The sequence below is a fragment of the Haematobia irritans genome, chromosome 2 (assembly GCF_050003625.1).
Source record: "Haematobia irritans isolate KBUSLIRL chromosome 2, ASM5000362v1, whole genome shotgun sequence".
Lineage (NCBI taxonomy): Eukaryota > Metazoa > Arthropoda > Insecta > Diptera > Muscidae > Haematobia > Haematobia irritans.
Window position 1 is genome coordinate 96,387,835 of NC_134398.1, and position 13,205 is coordinate 96,401,039.

General features: G+C 37.0%; 1 long non-coding RNA gene across 1 annotated transcript; it reads right to left on the reverse strand.

Moving 5' to 3' along the window:
• Positions 1 to 264: 264 nt before the first annotated feature.
• LOC142223378 (uncharacterized) lies at positions 265 to 1,819 on the reverse strand. The gene is made up of 3 exons (XR_012718706.1): positions 1,020 to 1,819; positions 850 to 955; positions 265 to 784 (listed from the first exon to the last, which is right to left on the reverse strand). It is a non-coding gene; the product is annotated as an uncharacterized LOC142223378 (long non-coding RNA).
• Positions 1,820 to 13,205: the final 11,386 nt, after the last annotated feature.

Genomic DNA, 13,205 nt, shown 5'->3' on the forward strand with positions numbered 1-13,205 from the left:
GAAAAATGCTAAATTTCAACAATTTTTCAAAAAATTAGGGTAATATTCAAGTTGCAAAATTGTTGAGAAAATTAACAGTGAAATTCAACACATTAGTAATAATATCTCAAGTGTTACCCTCAAATTGAAATGCATCGCTACTCAATAATTTGTCAAACAATTTTCGATGCGAGTCAAATTAAAAATTAACATCGTTGCAAATACTTTTCAACCTAAATTTTTATGAATGATATCCCCACTTCAAATTGAAAGTCAAAGCCAAAATTCTATGAATTTTGTATAATTTATTCATTTTCATCAAAATAAAATATATAATAATACACTACACTACAATACCAATTGATAAATTATAATCTTATAATCAACAAATAAGAACAAAAAAAAACAACAAAACTTTAAATATCTTAAACATTATTAGTAAACACTTTTGCATTGATAATTCGATTTCCTTCCTTTTGGTGTCATAAAACAGCATTAAAATGTATTAACATGCGGCCAATTTGAAATTAGGAACGTACTGGACCGCGTGTTAGAATTGATTTCTAGCAGAAGGAATTCACAAAATATCCATTTTAAACTGATAATACCATATGAATTAAACTGACGATGTGATGCACATTTTCATCCAGAAGTTGTTGATCTCAACAATTTGTTGTTTTTAACAATTTCAATTGGTTGAACTTGTAATGTTTCTGCAAACTTTTTCTTGTCGATAAGCCACTCATTTTTCATTGGTCAGCTCCTTAATGTTTGCAAGAATGTAGCATCCAAAGATTTTAGTTTTCTGCAAAGAGATTTAAATTTAGTGACTTCTCTAAAGTATTGATTTAATTTTTCATATTGACGTACCAATTATTATAAACTATTTGAAGCAGTTCCAGTTAATTGTCCACCATTTTTTCATCGGTCAGCTTTTTAATGTTTTCAAAAACGTAGAATCCATAATTTTAGTTTTCTGCAAAGAGATATACATTTAGTGACTTCCTTAAAGTTTTATTTCATTTTTTATTTTCACTTACCTATTTTTATAAACTATTTGGTTATTTGTCTAAAATTTTCCATTTTTATACCCTCAATCATAGGATGGGGGTATATTAACTTTGCCATTCCGTTTCTAACACATCGAAATATTGCTCTAAGACCCCATAAAGTATATATATTCTGGGTCGTGGTGAAATTCTGAGTCGATCTAAGCATGTCCGTCCGTCCGTCTGTTGAAATCACGCTAACTTCCGAACGAAACAAGCTATCGACTTGAAACTTGGCACAAGTAGTTGTTATCGATGTAGGTCGGATGGTATTGAAAATGGGCCATATCGGTCCACTTTTACGTATAGCCCCCATATAAAGGGACCTCAGATTTGGCTTGTGGAGCCTCTAACAGAAGCAGATTTCATCCGATCCGGCTGAAATTTGGTATATGGTGTTGGTATATGGTCTCTAACAACTATGCAAAAATTGGTCCACATCGGTCCATAATTATATATAGCCCCCATATAAACTGATCCCCAGATTTGGCTTGCGGAGCCTAAAAGAGAAGCAAAATTCATCCGCTCCGGCTGAAATTTGGTACATGATGTTGGTATATTGTCTCTAACAACCACGCAAAAATTGGTCCATATCGGTCCATAATTATATATAGCCCCCATATAAACCGATCCCCAGATTTGGCTTGTGGAGCCCCTAAGAGAAGCATATTTCATTCGATCCGGCTGAAATTTGGTACATGGTGTTAGTATATGGTCTCTAACAATCATGCAAAAATTGTTCCACATCGGTCCATAATTATATATAGCCCCCATATAAACCGATCCCCAGATTTGGCTTGCGGAGCCTCAAAGAGAAGCAAATTTCATCCGATCCGGCTGAAATTTGGTACATGATGTTAGGTTAGGTTAGGTTAAAGTGGCAGCCCGATTAAGATTCAGGCTCACTTAGACTATTCAGTCCATTGTGATACCACATTAACTAAAAGTACCTATTACATATTCCTTCCTTTTTCCTCCGCATCATGACAGCTCATACAATAGTCATTATACTTCGCACCAATAGTTTTTGCAAAATCGCCTATCAGGCAGCGACCCGTTATAGCAGATATCAGGAGTGATATCTGGCGTCTCGAGAACACTAGCATATCTAGTGTGCGGTTTAAGTTTAAATGGGGTCATATTTGCTTGGTGTCGTTACAACCCTTACAATTCTCCCATCGAACATTTGTCATCATGACAGCCTTCTCACGAAGTAAGAGCTTGCAGGTAGCCAGAGGCACACCAACAGATTCTAGTTCCCCTGGAATATGTCAGGTAGTTCCTAGCCTTGCTAGCTCATCTGCTTCGCAGTTCCCCGGTATGTTCCTGTGGCCAGGCACCCATATTAGGTGAATATTGTGCTGCTCAGCCATCTCATTGAGAGATTTGCGGCAATCGATGGTCGTTTTCGAGTTGAGGAACACAGAGTCCAAGGATTTTATTGCAGGTTGACTGTCTGAGTATATATTAATGCCAATATTGCTTGGAACATTACTTCTCAGCCAATTCCCCACCTCTCTTATTGCTAATATTTCAGCCTGAAAAACACTACAGTGATCAGGTAATCTTTTCGCTATTCGAAGTTCCAGATCTTTAGAATATACTCCGAAACCCACTTGTCCATCCAATTTGGAGCCATCAGTGTAGGAATCTATATATATTTTATTCCCCGGGGTCCGTGTACACCACGCCTCACTGTTGGGAATTAGAGTCTCAAACTTTTTGTCGAAAAGTGGACTCGCCAAAGTGTAATCCACTACGTTAGGCACATCTGGCATTATTTTGAGGACCGAACTGTGACCGTAACTTTTTTCCGACCACAGCGATAGCTCGCGCAACCGCACAGCCGTTGTTGCAGCTGACTGTTTGGCCAAAATGTCTAAAGGCAATAGATGCAGTATGACATTAAGGGAGTTTGTTCCTGTCTTGCTGAATGCACCTATATTTTTAGCTGCATAGAAAAATCTTATCGAAGATGTTGAAGAAAAGCTGGAGGTTTTATTTTGAAAAACGCTTACCTATAAAACTTGCACAAATCATAGAATACTAGTTGAAAAGCCCGTCAAACGACGGTCGAAAAAAAACAAATTATTTTTGTTCTCGCACCACAAATTTTATTTTTGGAAAATGTATTTCTGCTTTTTATGTGTGTTTGTTGTTCTTTTTGTGAACATGACTCGCTTTGTTTGGCCATAGCAACAACAACGAAACAGCCAAAAACACATGTGTAAATGAAATGGCGCAAAACCTCGAAAAGAACCTGCCTAATTCAGCGATGGAAGCAATAAAGAGATTTTTCCAAACGTGCATATTCTTTTAAAAATTTTGGTCACTTTGCCAGTTACTCAGGGATGGAAAATACAATATTTAAGAAAGTACAAAAAAGGTATTTTTTGAGCGGAAAGGTACTTTTTACTAAATTTCAACAAAAATTTCACTGGAAGATTATAGTCAAGAGACTGAATTTTAAAGAATATAAAATTTTGACAAAATTTTCTATAGAAATAAAATTTTGCAAAAATTTCCTATAGAAATAAAATTTTTACAAAATTTTCTATAAAAATAAAATTTTTCAAAAACTCTATATAAAAATAAAATGTTGACAACTATTTCTACCGAAATAAAAAATCGATAATATAGAATCGCATTCTTTTTTCGACTAAAACTTTCTTGAAGTTCAATAAAATCCTGTTTTTGACTATGTCTTTTACAAAATCGAGATTTTCTTCCCACATGAACATGTCTGTTTTGCCATATTTGTAAAAGACTATTAGCAAATAAGGTTGATAAAGACTTTCTCAAAATATTGAAATATTTTGTCAAAGCTATTGTACCATAAATCTGATATCGACTCAAAAATGTCTACACAAAAGGTACTAAATCATTCGCGGGGGTACTACGGTACTGACCGGGGTGAAAAAGGTTTGAAAAAAGTACTATAGTACTGCATTTTCTATCCCTGCAGTTACTACGTGCTCATCCGAACGTTCATTTTCAACAATGAAGAGATTAAAGACGTATCTTAGAAATTCGACTAGCGAGAGTAGACTCAAAGGATTGGCATTAATGTCGGTTCATCGCCGAATAAATGTGCCGACTGAAGAAGTCATTGATTTATTTGCTGCCCAAAAAGCCCGTCGGCTCAATTTAATATTATAACAAGTATATACAGCACTAAGTTCGGCCGGGTCGAATCTTAAATACCCACCACCATGAACCAAATATTAGGGTTTCCTTTGAAATTTCAGGAGGGCTTGAGGACTTGAGGATATTCCCGAAGATAAATTTAAAGATTTCACCTATGAGGACTATAACAGATTCTGGATTTATAAGAACCATTTTTGTATGAGTTTTAGAGGAATCATTAACATCTCTTGTAAGTGTGCAAGAAAATTATAAAATAAAGTCTTGATTTGAAATCTTAAATCTGTAGAAGTAAAATCTGGAAATTTTACATTGAGTTTCAAGCAATTTTCATGATCAGTGCGCCTTCTACATCCTCAAGAAGTGAAGTCGGTCTATATGGAGGCATTACCAAATGGATCGATAAAAACTTAATCCGATACACGTTTTTGTGAGCCTAAAATACCAGAATATTTACAATTTCAGGCAAATCAGATAAAAACTACGGTTTCTAGAAACCCTAGGAGTTAAATCGGGAGATCGTTCTTATGGGGGCTATACTAAAATATGGACCGATACTCACCGTTTTCGGCACACCTCTTTATGACCCGAAAATACCTCTAGATTTCCAATTTCAGGCAAATAGGATAAAAACTTCGGATTCTATAAGCCCAAGACCCCAAATCGGGAGGTCGTTTTATATGGGGACCATACCAAAACATGGACCGATACTCACAATTTTTGGCACACGTATTTTTTGGTCCTACGATACCTCTAGATTTCCAATTTCAGGTAAATTGAATAAAAACTGCGGTTTCTATAAGCCCAAGAAGTAAAATCGGGAGATCGGTCTATATGGGGACTATACCAAAACATGGACCGATATAGCCCATCTTCGAACTTGACCTGCCTGCAGACAAAAGACGAGTTTGTGCAAAATTTCAGTACGATTGCTTCATTATTGAAGACTGTAGCGTGATTACAACAGACAGGCAGACAGACAGACGGACATCGTTATATCGTCTTAGAATTTCTCCCTGATCAAGAATATATATACATTATATAGTCGGAAATCGATATTTCGATGTGTTACAAACGGAATGACAAACTTATACCCCCGTCACCATTCTATGGTGGTGGGTATAAAAATATTGTATACATACCTATGCATAAATAAACTTTTCTACACATGAGATTATATGAATATTTTCTTTTTAAAGTTGAACCCCCCCCCCCCACGAATTAAAATCCTGGCTACGGCCTTGTACACAAGCACGCCATACGCTGAACTTTGTCTAAACTTGTCGGCTGGTGAAGTGCCGGCCACCAGACTACAACACCATATAGCATTACAGGTCTAACCACTGCCGTGTATAGCCAATGTACAATTTTTGGTTTTAGTTCCCACTTTTTCCCTATTGCCTTTTTGCACGAGTATAAAGCTACCGTTGCTTTCCTCGCCCTTTCTTCACTATTAAGCTTAAAGTTCAGCTTCCTGTCCAAAATAACGCCAAGGTATTTTGCACACTCCCTAAAGGGAATTTCAATACCCCCTAACCGTGGGAGTTTTGCGATCTTTGCAGTACATGACTATTTCTGTCTTTGCAGGATTTACCCCAAGACCATTATCTTTCGCCCATTTCTCAGTCATACGGAGGGCTCTCTGTATAATATCTCTAACTGTTGATGGGAATTTTCCCCTGACTGCTAGCGCCACATCATCTGCGTATGCCAGCACTTGTATCCTTTCTTTTTCTAGGGAAACCAGAAGGTCGTTTATAGCAACATTCCAAAGAAGAGGTGATAGAACTCCGCCTTGAGGAGTGCCTCTGTTCACATACCTTTGTATGTTTGCTTGTCCTAGTGTGGCTGAAATGCGTCTCTTCCTTAGAAGTTCGTCTAACAGCCTAAGTATACCTGGATCAACATTCAGAGTTGTCAGTCCGTTTAATATCGAGCTCGGATGGACGTTATTGAACGCCCCTTCGATGTCTAGAAATGCCACGATTGTGTATTCTTTGACAGATAGTGAGCTTTCAATAAAGCTGACTAGTTCATGTAATGCGGTCTCAGTAGACCTGCCTTTCGAGTATGCATGTTGTCGTTTCGAGAGCAAACTTGAATCGACGCTAGTTATAAGATAAATATCTATCATCCTCTCCAGAGTCTTAAGTAGGAATGATGATAAGCTGATTGGTCGGAAATCCTTCGCATTCGAGTGAGAGGCTTTTCCCGCTTTAGGTATGAAAACGACTTTTGATTCTCTCCACTTTCGTGGAATATATGCTAAGTTGATACATCCTATATATATCGCCGACAACCAGGGGATAATTCTGTCAGCCACCGCTTGTAACTCCGCCGGAGTAATTCCATCAGGTCCGGGGGATTTGAATGATCCAAAGCTATTTAACGCCCATTTTATTCTAGATTCTGATACAATTTCCTCGATAGGAAACGACCGCTGAGCCACTGTGGCACCGCCAGTGCATGGTTCAACCGTCTGATTTCCGGGAAAATGTGTGTCCAATAGTACCTCCAGCGTCTCCTCACTGGACGTTGTCCAATTGCCCTCCGATGTTTTAATGAAACCTGGAGCGGAGCTCGTGGATGCTAGCACCTTCCGTAGTCTGGAAGCCTCGGACGTATTCTCAATGCTGCTGCAGTAATCATTCCAAGAGTTATGCTGAGCCTTTCTCAGTTCTCGCTTGTATCCTCTCAGATTCTTCTCGTAAGCGTCCCAATCCACAGGAGCTCTGGTGGACTTTGCTTTGTTAAAGAGCTTCCTGCACGATTTCCTCATATTACCTAACTCCGTAGACCACTATGGTGGTCGATTTTTCCCCCTTGGCTTCCCTTTAGGGCATGCAGCTTTCAGTGAAATGTTGAAGGCCTTAGTAATCCTCTCCACTGCGTGTTCGATAACTTGCACAGTGCTCATATTTGTCTCTGGTATTTCCGGTATCATCATATTGAACAATTCCCTGTACCTATTCCAGTCAGCTTTCCTAACATTTGGCGGAAATATGGTCTTGGTGGTATGAACATCAAATTTGAAACTGATGTAGCGATGATCTGAGAAGCTGTGTTCACTTAAAACGTGCCACTCAGATATCATTTCATTCAGTTCTTGCGAGGCCAAGGTGATATCCAAAACCTCTTGCCTGTTTTTAGTGACAAAGGTTGGGGCATCTCCCTTGTTGCAAACTACCAGATTAGTACGCAAAATAAACTCTATTAGCGACTCTCCCCTTGCATTAGTATCACTACTTCCCCATATACTATTGCGCATTCGCATCGCATCCCATAATGAGTTTCGTCTTTGTTTTCAGTGACTCCTCAACTAAGGTCTTAACGGCACATGGAGGCATCTTCCTGTCATGTCCCATATACACCGAAGATACCCAATATTTGCATTTGGCTATTTCTAAATTGGCAACGACAGTGTCTGCATTGCACATTGAAGGAAGCAGAAACAAGTTAAGCTCGTTTTTAGCAATTATACAGGCTCGAATTACATCATTACCAGTATACTGCAATAGTTTGAACCCCGGAGTACTTAATTCACATATTTTGTTTCTATAAACATATGGTTCTTGAATAAGAACTATGTCTATGTCCCCTTTCATCAGGAGAACTTTTAAGGCAGCACATGCAGCCTTACAATGATGAAGATTTATCTGGAGGATCCGTAGGACCATCGAGATTTTCAACAACCGTCACATCAGCCGCTTCAATCGAGTCATCAAGAATGTCCTCTTCAGAGATATCGGTGACTCTCGCAATAACCATAGGTTCAACTTTGGTGAGTTCTGAGGCAGTAGAAGCCTCCTCACGCATACGGTATCTATCCATGTCTTCAACTTTGGTATCTCCCTCGACTTCGCAAGAGGATCCGCTTACTTCTGATTCAGACATTTCTGAATCCTTTAGCTGATCGTTTTTATACACCTTCATTTGGATATAATGAAAGCCATAACATACACGGCCCTGAGACTTTGCTAGATGTGGCAAAGACTGAGTGTTCAATATAAACACTGCATGCCGTCTTGGCCCATCCACTTCATCCAAACGGCCAACCTTCCAATCAGCTGTTGGAAGATCTGGATTGCATTGTTTCAGTCTATTTAAAATAGATTCATATGGTCTCTAACAACCATGCAAAAATTGGTCCACATCGGTCCATAATTATATATAGACCCCATATAAACCGATCTCCAGATTTGGCTTGCGAAGCCTCAAAGAGAAGCAAATTGCATCCGATCCGGCTGAAATTTGGTACATGGTATTGGTATATGGTCTCTAACAACCGTGCAAAAATTGGTCCACATCGGTCCATAATTATATATAGCGCCCATATAAACCGATCCCCAGATTTGGGTTGCGGAGCCTCAAAAAGAAGCAAATTTCATCCGATCCGCCTGAAATTTGGTACATGATATTGGTATATGGTCTCTAACAACCATACAAAAATTGGTCCATATCGGTTCATAATTATGTACAGCCCCCATATAAACCGATCCCCAGATTTGGCTTGCGAAGTCTCCAAGAGAAGCAAATTTCATCCAATCCGGTTGTAATTTGGAACATGGTGTTAGTATATGATCTTTAACAGCCGTGCCAGAATTGGTCCATATCGGTCCATAATTATATATAGCCCCATATAAAACGTTCTCCAGAGCCTCCGGAGCCTCTTGGAGGACCAAATTTCATCCGATCCGGTTCAAATTAGGAACGTGGTGTTAGTATATGGTCTCTAACAACCCTACTAAAATTGGTCCAATCACACAAAAATTGGTCCATATCGGTTCATAATCATGGTTGCCACTAGAGCCAAAAATAATCTACCAAAATTTTATTTCTATAGAAAATTTTGTCAAAATTTTATTTCTAGAGAAAATTTTGTTAAAATTTTATTCGGTTCATAATAAAATTTTCATCATTGTCAAAATTTTATTTCTATAGAAAATTTTGTCAAAATATTGGATCGATCTTTTTTGATTTAATATATACCACGTATGGACTTACATACAATTTAGAAGATGGTGTTAGGAGGTTTTAAGATACCTTGCCATCGGCAAGCGTTACCGCAACTTAAGTAATTCGATTCTGGATGGCAGTGTTTATAAGAAGTTTCTACGCAATCCATGATGGAGGGTACATAAGCTTCGGCCTGGCCGAACTTACGGCCGTATATACTTGTTTTTATTTCTTGCAATTGACCACGAACTTCGTTGCACAAATAAGTATTGAAAACCACATGGTTTTTTCGTTGCATTTTAGGGTAGTGTTTTGTCAAAGTTTTCTCATATTATCTTCAACACCTTTTCAAAGATTTCGTCAACATTTTGGCAAATTGGAAGTAATTCGCAAACAATTTGAAGGTGTATTGAAGATGAGTTATTTCAAGTCAAGTTGAATTTATGTTGAAAATTATATTTACCCTCAAACTGAAAAGTTGTTGCATTTGAAAAACGCTCATACTGTGTTTATTGGGACTTATCCTTGTGTTTGTTGGTGTCACTTTATCAAAATGCAATCTGGTAACACCGACTCGACTTGCACCAGAGAGAATAAAAAGACAAGAGGACGAAACTGTGAAGCGAAACTGCGTCAATAGGTGTTTATTGGGACTTATCCTTGTGTTTGTTGGGGTCACTTTATCAAAATGCAATCTGGTAACACCGACTCGACTTGCACCAGAGAGAATAAAAAGACAAGAGGACGAAACTGTGAAGCGAAACTGCGTCAATAGGTGGCAGTCATGAGGAAAAATTTTCTAATATCATGCAGTTTTTGTTGGCGCTTCTCTCAAAATCATACAGTTTGCGTCGGCTTCACCCAGTTCAGTTCACCCAATTCAGTCTCTGGCTTTAAGAAACGTAAGGAAAATAGGATTTAGAACCTACTGTGTAGTAATATGTATTATTTATATAAATCATTTCATTCTATTAAATTTTTTGGCAGACAATTTGAAATTATAACAGCCGATGCCTTTATAAATAATTTATCAAAACAGCGCTTCGGCCGCAACGTCGGTAATACTAAAGCTGCAGGCATTGTGCGACATATATACGATGTTGACAGTAGAATGTTAGCAACAATTTCTCAACATAAACTTTTCAAACTAAATTTCATTTTAATGCTTCAAACCTATAGGTATATATTGGAAAATTTGCAAGGCCATTAGATTTAATGTTGAATGTGGGATTCACTATCAAATTGATATGGTGTTACATGTAGGTTAGGTTAGGTTAGGTGGCAGCCCGATGTATCAGGCTCACTTAGACTATTCAGTCCATTGTGATACCACAGTGGTGAACTTCTCTCTTATCACTGAGCCGAGTCCACATTGCAGTGAAACCACTTAGGGAAGCTTTGAAACCCTCAGAACCCTGCCAACATTTTTTGAATTTGGGGGCGCTTCTGAGAATCCCCACTACGTCGAAAACAGTCGTATACGATATCCAAAACTCCTCGGAAAAGCGCCGTCACTATTGAGAAGTTGTACCACGCCAAGTTACTACAAAAAAGTATCGCATGAGTGCAATTATTAGGAGCCCTTCTGGATACATTTAGAAGGACGCCAATAAGAGCCCCTTCAAACAATCAGACCAAGTGCATTTTAAGATAGTTGTAAAAGAATCATTGTGGTCAAGTAAAACACGATTGTTTAGAGCTTTATAAATCTTATTAAACATTTATAAATTCTCATAAATATAACATTTATACGACTATCACATCACATTTAATATATTTTTATGCATTAATAAAAGATTGATGTTGAGTTACAAGTTGCACGTTACATGTTGTAGCGTCTATCAGCCAGTGCTTTTATTCCCAATGGAGGCAGCGTGCCTGGAAAAATATTTGAAAAACTAGCACTTTATTCCATTTGGAAAGTCAAAAATTGTTCACCAATATATCTTTCACAATTTTAAGCGAAATAACTATGTTTTCAGCACTTCATTATCATTTTTATTTAAATAAATTATAAGAAGCTAGTTGTGCTTGGTGTTTGACAACATATAAAATGGCTCTTGTAACAAAAGTGATGGCAAAATACTTTCATGCGAATAGTGATGGCAAAATACTATCACAGTTGGCGATTATTGCAGTGTCACTTACGAGTCTGTGGTAGCGATGAGGATGAAATGAAACTTTGAAATGCTGGCAGGGATGTGACAACATACAGAAACTGGTTTTAAGGAGACAAACACAATTCTAAAGCGTACATAAGTTGTGTTTTTAACTATTTCTTAACATCGACATGGTAAATGGTATGACGCTACAAAATTTGCAAAACGGGGAACAGCATTTACTTGATAATAGTCCGCAATACATTGAATAAAGTTTATCCCATAGAAAAGAAGTTGCCTTCAGGTAAGTAGCGCACCGATTTATAAAAAAGGAATATTACAAAAGTTTCCATAAAAATTGCGGGCTTCATACACCAACAAACACAAATACTTTTTACGGCAAGCGAGCTTTTCTTATTGTATTAAAAATACAGGAAGAGTCTAAGTCGATCTGTATTTATATCTAGAGGCTTAAGGAAGTAATTTCTGGCAAGCATATTGAATTAGGTTCTGTAGTTTGACCACATAATTGAAACCTAATAACCATCTGTCATTGGTATACAAACATTACCTATAAAAAATTTTAAATTGTAATGTAAATTGATCTCACATATATGTAGATCAAAAGCCTTTGTTGTTAGCACCTTTTGTATTTATTTTAGTAATTTATTATGATTGTAAATCTTGTAATAAATTAATAAAATCTCAATATAATCTGCCCTTTCATTTGATATTGGAATTTGGTTAGGATAATACCCAATAAACACAGGATGAGCGTTTTTCAAATGCAACAACTTTTCAGTTTGAGGGTAAATATAATTTTCAACATAAATTCAACTTGACTTGAAATAGCTCATCTTCAATACATCTTCAAATTGTTTGCGAATTACTTCCAATTTGCCAAAATGTTGACAAAATCTTTGAAAAGATGTTGAAGATAATATGAGAAAACTTTGACAAAACACTACCCTAAAATGCAACGAAAAAAACATGTGGTTTTCAATACTTATTTGTGCAACGAAGTTCGTGGTCAATTGCAAGAAATAAAAAAATGGAAAATTTTAGACAAATAACCAAATAGTTTATAAAAATTGGTAAGTGAAAATAAAAAATGAAATAAAACTTTAAGAAAGTCACTAAATGTATATCTCTTTGCAGAAAACTAAAATTATGGATTCTACGTTCTTGAAAACATCAAAAATCTGACCAATGAAAAAATGGTGGACAATTAACTGGAACTGCTTCAAATAGTTTATAAAAATTGGTACGTCAATATGAAAAATTAAATCAACACTTTAGAGAAGTCACTAAATTTAAATCTCTTTGCAGAAAACTAAAATCTTTGGATGCTACATTCTTTCAAACAATAAGAAGCTGACCAATGAAAAATGAGTGGCTTATCGACAAGAAAAATTTTCCAGAAACATTACAAGTGCAACCAATTAAAATTGTTAAAAGCAACAAATTGTTGTAATGAAAAACTTCTGGATGAAAATGTGCATCACATCGTCAGTTTAATTCATATGCTATTATCAGTTTAAAATGGATATTTTGTGAACTGCTTCTGCTGGAAATCAATTCTAACACGCGGTCCAGTACGTTCCTAATTCCAAATTGGCCGCATGTTAATAAATTTTAATGCTTTACAGACTATCAGTTATTCCGGACGGAATGTCGGCGTTTGTTAGGAATCTTATAGTGTGTCGGATCGATACGACATGTCGGCGATGACTAAATTATCGGTAAATGTGTTATCGATCCCATAAACATACAGCTGTATCGATTATGCCTTCGGACTTAACTTATAATGTGCACAATATATGGGATATGTTCGACACGAGCACTTTGGTCCGGAATAACTGATAGAGTACTATGTTCAGTTTTCAAGCTGAAAACCAGCTTATTTTCACGGTTACTTTTTTTAATCAATTAATTTCGAAATATTAAATTGTTCACAATCAATACATTGGACCTTTTC